Raw genomic sequence first — 13502 nt, 5'->3', positions numbered from 1 at the left:
GCAGAGTGAAACTAACTGCAAAGGATGCAAATAATTTTCAGCGAAAGCACTTAACCAGTTGCAACTTCAAGAAAGGCCCAGAGGACACACGCACGCATCCCAAAATAAATGGACCTCAATGGTCTTTATTCGGCTCTCCAGCCACGGAGGATAGTTTGGCTGGGAGTCAGGATGGCTGGCGACCTGGCCACGAGCGCGTGGCTGGACGTCCACACCTTCCCAGAGCACCAGTTGGCAAAGAACGGACCAGGGCAGCCAGGCGCAGACCAGCGACGAGATGAGGCCAGACCAGCATCCAGCAGACCAGAGAACCAGACCACGCACTCGAGCAGCAATCAGAGGTCCAGACCACGCGCGAGAGCTGCGATCAGAAGCAGCGACAGGAGACCAGCAGCTGCGGACACCGCGCCGTCCCATCTATCTCTTCTCGCTGGTCCAGACCACCACACTTTCTTCGCAGGAGGGAGTGGCCTCTTCTTTCTGGATACTCGCCTCCTCATTGTTCGGACTCATCGCGCGATTCCCTGGCCGTCCTCCATTGGACAGGCCCACGGTAGGCGGGGCAACTCCCACTCTTCTGGGTGGAGTCCCGAGCAGAGGAGTTCGTGGCTCCGCCCACATCCTCATCTCTGGCCACGTGCGCAATGGCGCCTGGTCGAGGAAGCGAGGTTAAGGTGTGTTGTTATCGTCGATGTAAAAATAAAAGAAAACCCTGACTAAAAAAGTAATTCGCAGCACACATCTAATTCCCAGGAGAGACAGGTCGGGAGCCCTCACGATAAACACACACTTATCAAAATAACTAAGCGAAGGGACTGCTGTCTGTCTGTGTGCACAAGGCTTCCAGATTCGTAACACCACCCCCTCCCTTTTTGCAGACTCGTCCTGAGTCGTCAAATTTTCATGTGACCACATGTGTAAGTTTTCACCGAGTCCATTTTACCTTCGGATCCATGAGTCTGACATTTTTCCAAACATTTCCCATGTCTGAGAACCCAGATGGAACAACAGGGGGCACCCTATTCTCCATCCACCATTGTTGCGGGGAGGGGCGATCTCGGGTCGGCTGTCGGGCCGGCCGCCGTCGATTGGACGAGCTCACGGTCGGCGGAGGGAACCTCACCCCTGCACGTAGGCGATGCACCTTGTTTCATCAAAAAGCAAAGCCAGGAAAATTTATTTTGGTGACTGGAGATGAAGTCTCTTCTCTTCCAGTTTGCCAGCCAGAAACTGCAATGTCCACCGATCATCAAATTATTCCAATAATGGTCCGTGAGTTGAGAGGTGAAGACTCGATGGAGAACATTCACAAAACTCATGGTGGTGATGGGACGTGTCTCCCTTTTTGGACTTGATCGAAAAGATGAAGAAAGTATAACATGAACTCTGCCCACAGAGCCGGGAAGAGAGTTATTTGAGGATTTTATGTTTACCTGTTTGCTACGAGGGAGAGAGAGTGATTATGATGACATTTTGTCGATTTCTTCTCCACAATAAAAAAACCCGCACGTGTAGAACTGATGACGTACTTGTTGAAGGATTGTTCCAGCATTCATTCCAAGGGCCTTTTTGACACGAGGGATGTGCAGAACACCTTTGTGAAATTTCTACGTGACGTAATTGCCTCAGGCAATGATCATTCAGCTCGTGTGTCTCATGCACCCTCAAGTTTTTGGAGGTGAGATGACACATTGTGAGCAAATTTGAAAGTATTTCCAAGACACCAGCGTGTGGATCATCCAAAAAACACACTCATTACATTCTTTAATAATTCATTCCAATGCCACATCTGTCAGAAAACGAGAAGAATCACATCATTAACACCTTCAAAACAGAGTGTTCCATGATTCATTTTACATGGCTCTTCAACATGAGAAGAGGAAATGTTTATGACATCTGGTCAGGAGATGTTATCAAGCCATTAAATGAAGAAGAGGTGTGGAAAGAAATTGATGTCCCTGGACAATGGCTCCCGCTCAGCACTGATGCATTCACTTGACCCATCGGTACAATCGGTTTCAAACTACCCAGAGTACAGTACACACTGTAAACACACTCACTGGATCTCAATGCAGCGATTGCTGCCAGAAGTGGATGTAACCGGTATTGAAATTGTTCCTTCCACGTTGGATCCTCAGGGGAAAGTATTTGCCACAACGTGGCGTGGCGTGATTAGGTCACAATGAAATGGACATAATTAATCAGAACTTATCTCTGTCAAAAGTTTGCACCTCATCTGTGTCCCATAACTTCACATAAATAAATCACATCAACAATAATCACGTGTTCAGTTTGTTTTTTTTTTATGGCGGAGAGGATATTATTGGGTTTTCAAACAAGATTTCACTTCATCGAGTTGTGCAACCACAAACCTCCGTCGATCTCACTGTTATTCCTGATTTTTCTCTTTCCTAACCTCTGTCTAATCTCTTCAGACACACGTGAGATCAAGGTGATGAGGGTGAAGGAGGGGTGTGCGTAAGGTGAACTGGACAGTGAAGATGGGTTTGAGGAGCGAGACTTTCTGTCATGTGAGGTGAGTTTTCCACTTCGTTCATAATCTCACAGATGAGAGGAATCATTGAATGATGAAACATCCTGAATCATCTGCTTTCTGTGATTTCAGATTGTTTACATCACACATTTGGTTGTTAATTCATTGGGATTCAGAATTCATATTTTTTGGATGATTAGTGGATGTTTTTATTTTATCTTTCCTTTATTCTTCTCGTTTCACCTTTTCACTGTTGTCTTCCTTTCTGACAAATTTTTCCTGTCGTCCTCATTCTTTTTCATTTACGGCCAAATTTATTCCCACAGATATCGTGGATTGGCCAGGGGTAATCTTTGGCCCAAGTCTTTCACGAACAGACTGGCGAGTCCCGACGTTGACGCTCCTTCAAAGCAGGGAATTGCATTCGCCATTTTGCAAGTCTCTTTAACATGAGGAGTCATCGCAAAGACTTTAAAAATGGTTTGTGCTGCTTCCTTGCTTGACATTCAGTATTTAAAAGGACAAGAGCACAGACAATCCCCATCGGTTGGCATGAAATTCCTCCTCAGGAAAAACCACCTTGAGTGATGAAGGCGTTGCCATCGTTATGACGTTGCCAGAGTACCCTGGGAAGTGAGGACACCTCGTCCAAGCTCAGTTGCTGTGTTTGTCTCGTCTCACAGCCCTGCATTGTTTCTCGTGTATTTGTGTGAGTGTAACAGCTGCTTCGATACTGTTGATAACAAGTGTGTTGTCTCGTGTCACCGGGTGGAAACCAGTACCCATAGACATCGTACACAAGGGGGAATTAACCCGTTCGTTCAAATGGGGTCTTTGCCAGTGATGTGAAATTTGCCTTAAATTCCTTGGGGATACGATGAGTGTGGACGTACAGTGTTGCTGGTGACCGTCTCTCTACAGTGTTAACTGCTGTTTAATTCAAGTTATCAAGCATGTCATTGAACACAAAAATATTTCATTAACGAATTAAGTATTTGCTTGATTACTCATCTCCTTGTTATTTCTTCGTTGTCACTTGAATACTTGTTATCCCCTAATTTGTTCATGAATAATTAATTGTTGAATACAACTTTGTAAAATTCTTCATTGATGAAGAAACAACACTTTTTCGTCCTCTGTGTCATGTTCGTGGATACAAGGTATTTCTTGTATTTTGTTGTCTATCATTGTGATTCTACATTATCATTGTCATGCTTGTCAAAGGACATTATCATGTTTGTCAAGGAATTAGTCAAAGGAGGAGATAGACATGAAATCCCAGTTGATTGTGGAAGATCTCAACAATCACATACAGTTAAGGCCAAAATTATTCATACCCTCTGAAAAATCTGAGAGTTTTGCATTTATCTCGTACCTACAAGCTGGAGTGGTGGAACTTTGACTTCACCCAAGGACATTTAGTTGGCATGTACAAATCCACATGTATTTTGGCTCAACATGATTAGCATAACAATGGAAATGTTAAGATTTCTGTTTTTATGCCTGTCCAAAATTATTCTATTCATACCCTCACCAAGTCTCAGAATCGAGGCCAATGTTTGTGATAATGCATATGCTTTTGATATTCCTAAGATTCTTTATAATGTTATGCAATTATTCCAAGATGTGTGCAGACAATCTGAATGCAATACAAATGTGGTCGATTGAATGTTCAGTGAGGAATGTGAAGGAACAACACTCTCCTTTGAGACTACAAATTAAGGGGAGCTGATGCAATCATTCTCAGGTCATTGTCAGCATGACGAAGAAGAAAAAAGTCAGTGAGGACCTTCGGTTGTGCATTGTGAATGCTTACAAGGAGGGGAAAGGCAACAATGCTATTTCGAAGCAGTTCTGAGTGCCATTTGCCACCATACAATGCATAATTAGGAAGTACAAGGAGTTCCACACTATAAAATACATTGAAGGATGTGATCGGAAGCCAAAGGTGTCGCCGCGTCTCGCAAGAAAAGTGTGGCGAGACGCCAACAACAATCCACGGATCAGTATTAAGGCTCTCCTGAACAACCTTGGCGAGTTTGGGACCAAGATATCAAGGCAGACACTCCAGCGGACGTTGCACAAGGGGGTTCTCCATGGACGCCGACCAAGAAAGACTTCACTCCTCCATCTCAGGCACAGAAAGGCTCGTCTCGCCTTTGCAAAAGCTCACCTGGACAAAAAACCAAGCTTTTGGTCCTCAGTTCTGCGGTAGGATGAGACGAAAATGGAGATTTTCGGGCACAAAGATGTTGCTTTCGTTTGGCGAAAGAAAGGTGAAGCATACAACCCTAAGAACACAGTCCCGACCATCAAGCATGGAGGCGGGAGCATAATGCTTTGGGGATGTTTCTCAGCCAGTGGGCCCGGCAATCTCGTCAAAGTGGATGGCATTATGAAAAAGTAACAGCACATCAAGATCCTTGAGGAAAACATCAAACAGTCCGCAGAGAAACTTCACCTCGGGGAGCATTGGACGTATCAGCAGGACAATGATCCAAAACACACCGGCAAGTCAGTCAAGAAATGGTTCCGGGATAACGATGTAGACGTTCTAGAGTGGCCAAGCCAAAGTCTGGACCGAAACCCAATCGAGAATCTGTGGAGCGAGCTCAAGACCAGAGTGATGGCAAGAAAGCCTTCCAACCTCAAAGACCTGGAGACCTTCACGAAGGAGGAGTGGGCCAAAATCCCTGCAGAGACAGGCAAAAACCTTGTGAGCAAGTATAAAAACCGTTTGGAGGCTGTAATCACAAACAGAGGCTTTCCCATTGATTACTGAAGTGGCTTTGAACTGATCTAAGCAAGGGTATGAGTAATTCTGGACATGACCTTTTTGGAAATCTATCAATAAAATACCCCCAAAACAATGTATTTCTTGAAATGTCTCTGGCAGTGATTCTTTCAGCTGTTTGTCATTCTTCTGAAATTTAAGCCAGAAAAAAAAAACTCATTCCTCAAATAACACGATTCAAAATACTCCAAATTTGGTAAGGGTCTGAATCATTGTGGGAAAACTGCATCATAATCATATCATGGTACATTTACCCAACAAGTTCTCCCTCTGCATTTCTCCTTCACTTACTCATCCACAGAGCACAATGGTTTAACAATGTGTGGAACTTCTCTGATTCCACACTGAATGTTTGAATAACTTGTCCATATTTTATCGTACACTGAGAAGGTTCAACTATTTTACTGAGAAAAGTGAATAACTTGGCTTTTTCATTCACATAACTTGCAATGGTAATATACACAGACAAGATACACAATATACCATTGGGATAATTTACATTTCCACAAGGACATGCAGATGAGGCAACCACTTTAATGTTGCTTCACGATTCCACTTTGCTCACGATGAGTTTTGGACCCATCTCCTTGTTGTACCACATGTATGAGCTCTTTGAACAGCTGATTCTCCACCACCTTTTAACATCTGCTGAACAACATCCTATTGATGAACAGACTGGCTTTAGTCATGAAAGATCATTTCTACAAGATGACCAATTATCTTCACTTCAATGAACTCGTACAAACCATGCATGAAAACCGACGATTCTTTGTGGAACTTTGTGTGAAGTGCAGTTGATGGTGGTGACTAAAACCCTTCACAACGTATACACAAACAGTCAACCTGTGTACCTGGACACAATGAGTTTCATTCATGCAGATGACCTGTGCACCACAGTCCACCATATTGAGTTTGTATTACCAAGGGCACCAGCTGGACTGACGTTCTTCTCTTAATAAACCCACCTGAGTGCCAACCTTACCCACATCCAAGTATACACATTCCTTTTGAGGACTCATGAGACAAAACATCAACTCTTAATCTCATGGAATGGCACTTGGCTTAATCACCACCCCAACCACAGTGTATCTTGAGTTCATTTTTGACCGCTCATTGATATACAAGAAGCACATCGACAAAGTGAAAGCAACTGGGTAATTGCACAAACTGTGTTATTCAAAGTGGGATGCTGAACCATCAACATTACAGATCACTGCTCTTGTCCTCTTGTCATGAGTCTCTATCCAATGAGTTGCCATTGCGGTGCAGATGAGAAGTCGAGAAAGAGTTTCCTCACCACCACACAACCACTCAATTTGGACCCTGCTTCCACACGGATCCAAATGAGGCACGAAATCCTGTTGGTTGATGATACCGCCAGATTGATGCCGCAGCCCAAATAATGCATGCCAGCAGGGCCAACCGAGTCCTGGCAAGAATGGTGATGTCATAACTGCCAGCATGCTGTCGTGGAACACTGCAAGGTATCCCCAAATAAAAATGGGGATACAGCAATGATCTGAGATTTACGACTGCCAAGGGGATCCCCAGACCATGTCACACCAGTTATGCTGCTGGTTGCTCAAACAAAAGTGTACCTTGAGTGAAATGACAGCTCTCAACGAATCAGCCAAGGCACGTGTTTAAGCATGGAAGCATGTGGTGTGAGGACATGTCGAGAAGAAGAACCATCAGCGGAACAATGAAAGCTTTTGATGCAATAACCAGACACTCGTTCTCCGTGTTTGTGATAAGATTATTTTGCACAACAAACTTGGGTCTCAAACTCTCTCCCTGGCAATTAAGTTTGCTTTACACTCAACAACACATTCAGAATCATCACAGCCTCTGCCCAACTCACAGACACAGACAAACTTCACACACAAACAAAAATGCTTCCCCTCCAACACCACCTTGATGTCAGAGGGACACATTTCATTGATGCCCCCCAGACACCAGAACACCTACGTCACCACTTGTTCAATTACCCACCTCCTCCCAAATACAAAAAGACGCACCTGCAATTTATGAAATCAACACACTCGAGTTTTTACTTTTTCTGTTTGACACATAAACTCTCAATTTACAGTTTTTCCTTCTGTGTCCATCATGTTCACCCCATGTGTCCTTTCCTGCCCCCCATTCCTCCTCACACCCATTGTTTGTTCAAGTCTCCCTCCATCTTCTTTCAACTACACTGTTGGTGTTTCCCCCTCTGCTGTTCATTTTGGCCTGTTATGTCCTGATATGTTCAGTGCACTAGTTCTTGCATGAGCCTTGACTATATGTTTTTAAAAACTCGATCTAACTCATAATCCCCTATGTCCCCACTGTCACCTTGAACAGACAATTCTTCAACATCTATTCTCTTCAACGTCTCTGGCGGGGTCCAGTCATTGTGAGAAGCTTCATTGAGGGACGCAGGCTTCCAGTTTGGAATCCACGAGCTGATTGATGATGATGACGATGACATGTTTATTACATCCTCTGTTTTTATCTGTATTGTCAAATGTGAAATAAACGTGGAAAATAAATTTGATTGCAAAATATTTTTTGGTTTTGTTGTGTTTCATTGCAATTGTTCAAGAACATGAAAATTCAAGTCAAATAGCCTGGAAGAGTACGGTACTAACACATGATAGATGGTTCACGTGCAGTGAACTGGTATGAGTGAAGTGTGTTGGGGTTGGGATGGTGAGATGAACCATCTGTTGGTGAAGGAAGAGGGACGGAGGGAGGATAACTCTGCCCGGTTTTTCAGTTTCCTCAGAGTACTCTGTATTAATTTCCTTCGACTCGGTTTTCCAGACCTGATTGGCAGTCCTTGCAGCGCAGTCCAGATGGGATGAAACTACAACAGCAAACAGATATTTCTTAGTTCTTAAAAAGTTTGTAACGGGAGGTACAACACCATGTTCGACCTCATTTCAAGATTTTCGTGAAATTCATTTTTATGCCTCCGCCGACGAAGTCGCAGATAAATTGAATTTTCATCCGTCGGTCCGTCCATTGTTCCATTCGTCCGTCAATGATTTTCATAATCGTGATAACTTAATAATGGTTGAAGGGATTAAAGTCAAACTTGGTGCAAGTATGCATAATGATGTCATGATAAACTGATAAGATGATGGGGCAAGGGTTCAAAGGTCAGATGTCCCAAAAGGTAAACATTATTTTACTGCACAAACTTATCAAACAGTGATGGGAATGTGACCAAACTTGGTACAAGTGTATATATATTATGATGCAAAGATGAAATGATTAGATTTTGGCATCAAGATGTCAAAGGTCAGAGGTCATGTCGGGTAAAAATGTGAAACTTGAGAACAACTGAAGGATTTAAATCAAACTTGGTGCAAGTATGTGTGATGATGAAGTCATACAAGGAAATGGGAGACAGGTGGAGACCAATCCCCCATCACGCATGCACCACATCAACACCACACTAATTTATCAACACAAGATCCAAACTGGAGGGGGAGCACTCAGTCGAGTGCAAAACCTCCGCCGCCAATACTGCTGGGTCACTCAAGTGAACCTGATATCCTATTCATTCAATTTGATGTCAACAGTGCTCACAGAGTTATAATTTGCAACTTTCCCTTTTACACACTCAATTCATTCGTCATTACTCGATTCCTTGAGACAGAAATTGATTTTACGTGGGTATATCCACCCGAAGTTCCAAAATCAGCTGCAATTATAATTTTGGCATGTTTTTTGTTGGAAATCACATATAACATGTAGAAATGCAAAAAAAAAAAAATCGAAATTTTTTTGAAAAAAAGTTGCAAAAAATTTTTTTCTCAATTTTTTTTTTGGGGGGGGGGGGATTGGAAATCACTAAAAACATGCAGAAATGCAAAAAAAAAAATTCAAATATTTTTTCAAAATGGCCGCCATTGCGGCCATATTGGATTTTGTTCCAAGTCCAACATCTCATGGCATGATCCTTGGACCATACCTTATCCCCCCACCAGGTTTCGTCGAAATCTGTTCACAAACAAACAAAAAGAAAGGGGTGAAAACAGTAACCTCCGATCTTCGATGGCGGAGGTTAATAAGAAAATGCAAAGTTTTTAAAAATTGTTTTTAAATAAAGTGTTTTTGTGATTTATTGAAGTTTTTGTGTTTTTTCCCTCAGGGGAGGGGGCATGGGCTTGGTTAAAACACAAAAACACACCATCAACCAGACAACACCCCTTAATGAGACCCCCACCAACAGCACTCCGTACACATGCACACAATCACCCATCAGTGCTCAAAATTCCGAAAAGTCCTGTCAACATCCCTCTACCCCTCTATCTCCATAACTTTCAGCGACTTATGTAATTCTAATTTTAAACTTATCCACTGTCGTGGTGACCAGAACTGCACACAAGATTCTACATGTGGCCCTCACCAAATTCCTGTACAATGTTAACAACACCTCTTTTGATTTGTAAATGATCCCCCTCCAACTACAACCTAAAACCCGATCTACTTTACCTGTAGCTGCCTGGCATTGTGCTGCCTGCTCACCTCCCAGATCTATTACCACCCCCAGATCCTTCTCCTGTGTGACATGCTCCAAAATGACCTCTTGCATCCTGTAATCTCTGTTTTCATTGTTCTTCCCATCCCAACACCTTACCCCATCCCCCAACACCCCAAGTCAAATTCCATCTTCCAATCTTTTGCCAAATCTATGCAAGTATCAATACTTCGTGAATCTGATCACCACCCCCTCTGCTATCCACCGTACCTCCAAGCTTTGTATCATCTGCAAATTTGGAAAGCTTGCTCTTCACCCCATTATCCAAATCGTTGATGTAAATAACGAATAGTAATGGTCCGAGTACTGATCCCTGAGATACCCCTCTACTGACATCCTCCCACTCTATACTTCCGATCATGAAGTCAGTTTGTAATCCAAATCGCTAACTGACCAGACACTCCACAAGCCCTCACTCTGCTGAGCAACCCCCGATGTGGTACCTTATCAAATGCCTTCTTCAAGTCGAGATATACGATGTCCATTGCCTTTCCATCATCCACCCGATCAGAAACTGCTTCATAGAACTCTAAAAGATTTAATTCATGTCTCACACACCTTCTCCACAACTGAAGTCAAACTAACAGGAGTAGGGTAAGAATACTGATTCTGGCTCACTTTTCCCCATGTAAATGAATGGGGGATTTTCAGCGATTCCCTTTTTTTTTTCCCTAAAAATAAACCCCCTTTTTATCCCAAGGTATATTTATTTGTCTCCCCTTTTAACTTGGAGGTTGAACCTCATTGAATTGAACACCTGGGGGTTGAACAGCTCACTCATTGAACCTATAAAGATTTGTTCATTCTCAAATTCCTTCAATAGTTTAATTTTCCTTGCACAATAATCCCCATCTAAAATATTGACAAACAAAACATTTGAATCTTTATATTTTTGAAGATACCCCTTTTGTGCCATTACGAAATGATAAACTTCTCTTAATGCTCTTGTTTGACCACCTCCTGAGCCACAGGTTATTTTTTTGTTAATCCCCGCCCACTTTTCTTTAAGCCCCGCCCACTTTCCACAAGGTATTCAATAAGCCCCGCCCACTTTTCTTTAAGCCCCGCCCACTTTGCTAAGCTCCGCCCACTTTTCATGAGGTATTTTTCTAAGCCACGCCCACTTTTCCTAAGCCCCGCCCACTTTTGCTAAGCTCCGCCCACTTTTCATAAGGTATTTTTTTCTAAGCCACGCCCACTTTTCTAAGCCCCGCCCACTTTGCTAAGCTCCGCCCACTTTTCATGAGGTATTTTTTCTAAGCCACGCCCACTTTTCCTAAGCCCCGCCCACTTTTGCTAAGCTCCGCCCTCTTTTCATACGGTATTTTTTCTAAGCCACGCCCACTTTTCCTAAGCCCCGCCTACTTTTGCTAAGCCCCGCCCACTCTTACATCATTTCCAGTTCATCTCTGACTCACAAAGAAATCACTAGAAAATTACAGGATGTTATGGTTTTGAAAAATTTCCCAATGAAGGCTTGCCTAGGCTTGCCCAGGGAATTTCCAAAGGAAACCACACCCACCAGTCTTTCTCTATAAAAGCTTCAAACCCAGGCTCCATTTTAAACATTTGTTTTTGCTGGCAATGGTGTGCTGTGTGCTTGTCTGGAACTCTCTGTCTTGTATGGAACTAAACCTTCAAGTTGATGAACTGGATTCAAACCTCTTATCTATTGAGGTAAGATTTTTATTTTCCTATTTTCAAACTTTGATTGAAGCATACTCATTTAATAATTAAATAACTTAATTAATACATTATTATTTTCTCTCACAGGAAATTGTATCTGAAATACAAAATGAAAATACTGCTTTTGCTACAACTTGGAGCGAAATTGTTGGCTTGGTTGAAGACCTTATGAGCGACCAAGACCTTGAGTGGGATGACTTTGGTGTTCCTTGGAACTCTCTGTCTTGTATGGAACTAAACCTTCAAGTTGATGAACTGGATTCAAACCTCTTATCTGTTGAGGTAAGATTTTTATTTTCCTATTTTCAAACTTTGATTGAAGCATACTCATTTAATAATTAAATAACTTAATTAATACATTATTATTTTCTCTCACAGGAAATTGTGTCTGAAATACGAAATGAAAATACTGCTTTTGCTACAACTTGGGGCGAAATTGTTGACTTGGTTGAAGACCTTGTGAGCGACCAAGACCTACATAACGAGCAAGACCTTGAGTGGGATGACTTTGGTGTTCCTTGGAACTCTCTGTCTTGTATGGAACTAAACCTTCAAGTTGATGAACTGGATTCAAACCTCTTATCTGTTGAGGTAAGATTTTTATTTTCCTATTTTCAAACTTTGATTGAAGCATACTCATTTAATAATTAAATAACTTAATTAATACATTATTATTTTCTCCCACAGGAAATTGTGTCTGAAATACGAAATGAAAATACTGCTTTTGCTACAACTTGGGGCGAAATTGTTGGCTTGGTTGAAGACCTTATGAGCGACCAAGACCCACAGAACGAGTTCGTCCTTGATGACCCAACCAAAGAGTTATACCTTGGAGACCAGCAAAATCCTGAAAAAGAGTTTTACAGCAATAGTACTCATTGTGAGTTATCAAGACAATACCCACTGAACAAGTTATACGTTGATGTGCCAGAATACAAGTTTTACCTTGGAGACTCACAAATTTTGAAAAAAATCAGTAAATGAGTTCTGCCTTGATGGTTTAAATAACTACCTTGGAGACTCAGGAAAAGGGTTCTGCCAAGATGGTTCTAAATATGGGAACTACCTTGGAGACTCACAAATTTTGAAAAAATCAGTAAATGAGTTCTGCCTTGATGGTTTAAATAACTACCTTGGAGACTTGGAAAGTTGGGGTTATTTTGAAGACTTGAAATGCCACCACTCTTTGGGATTTAAACCTATCAAGAAAGTTCTTACTCCCTCTTTCTATGTCATCAAACCTGAAAGCCTTAAAAGACAGAATTGGAAGAAGAGGAAAAAAAAAAAAAACGTAAAATATATATATATATATATATATATATATATATATATATATATATATATATATATATATATATATATATATATATGTGGAAATCTCATGTTGAAAAAGACATTGTGTTGGGTGAGGATTGAGTTGGGGTTGAGATTTTGAATGTGAGGGTTGGGACACACACACACACACACACATACACATCAACAAACAAAAGTTAAGCCTTGACTATTCAGTTGAGGATTCTGTGTTTGGGGTTCACAGATGTAAGAACGTCCACCCCTTGACACACATTATATACTGTTATACACCTCGGACTTGGCCCTCGAGTGTCCACAAAGGTGTATTATCTGCTTAGTTTTGTCTTTTGTAATTCCTGTGAATAAAATGAACCTAAAATCTCTTCCCCTTCCAAATCATATATTTTATAAGTCCAAGGAACTGTATCTATTACATCAACAATTTTAAAAAGTTCTTTCGTCCATCGTTCAGTAAAACCCTTTTCAAAATGAGATTTCCACCTATATATTCTTACGATATCACCAACTTTGAACTTAGGTTTTCTGACATTAATCTCTTTTTCATATTTTAATTTTGTAAATGTTTCTGATGGTTTCATATTTGTTGACGTGTGAATCGTGTCATTATACTTATCCACAATATCCTGAATAAAAGATGACCATTGTTGTGAACCGAGTTGTGTGAATTTTTTATATAGTCT

At 41.7% G+C, this 13502-nt stretch overlaps 2 long non-coding RNA genes across 3 annotated transcripts in view; both read left to right on the top strand.

Annotated features, from left to right (window-relative positions):
* The window catches only part of LOC147007667 (uncharacterized), a 10573-nt gene extending 2402 nt beyond the window's left edge, over positions 1 to 8171 (top strand). Inside the window, exons 1-3 of one of the 2 annotated variants that reach the window (XR_015053991.1) lie at positions 1 to 2536; positions 2821 to 2974; positions 7635 to 8171. The exon at positions 1 to 2536 is cut by the window's left edge and continues 624 nt beyond it. This is a non-coding gene — a long non-coding RNA (uncharacterized LOC147007667). The remainder of the gene's footprint in view (positions 2537 to 2820; positions 2975 to 7634) is intronic. The other variant, XR_015053992.1, reaches the window with a different exon arrangement.
* Positions 8172 to 9948: 1777 nt separating this feature from the next.
* On the top strand, positions 9949 to 12780 carry LOC147007666 (uncharacterized). Its single transcript, XR_015053990.1, has 3 exons — positions 9949 to 11499; positions 11596 to 11790; positions 11887 to 12780. It is a non-coding gene; the product is annotated as an uncharacterized LOC147007666 (long non-coding RNA).
* The last annotated feature ends 722 nt before the right edge of the window (positions 12781 to 13502 follow it).

The sequence above is a fragment of the Eptatretus burgeri genome, unplaced genomic scaffold, assembly GCF_056783735.1.
Source record: "Eptatretus burgeri isolate ZD-2024b unplaced genomic scaffold, Ebu_testis_v1 Ebu_testis_scaffold_53, whole genome shotgun sequence".
NCBI classification, from domain to species: domain Eukaryota; kingdom Metazoa; phylum Chordata; class Myxini; order Myxiniformes; family Myxinidae; genus Eptatretus; species Eptatretus burgeri.
This window is presented reverse-complemented; position numbering and strand designations above follow the sequence as displayed.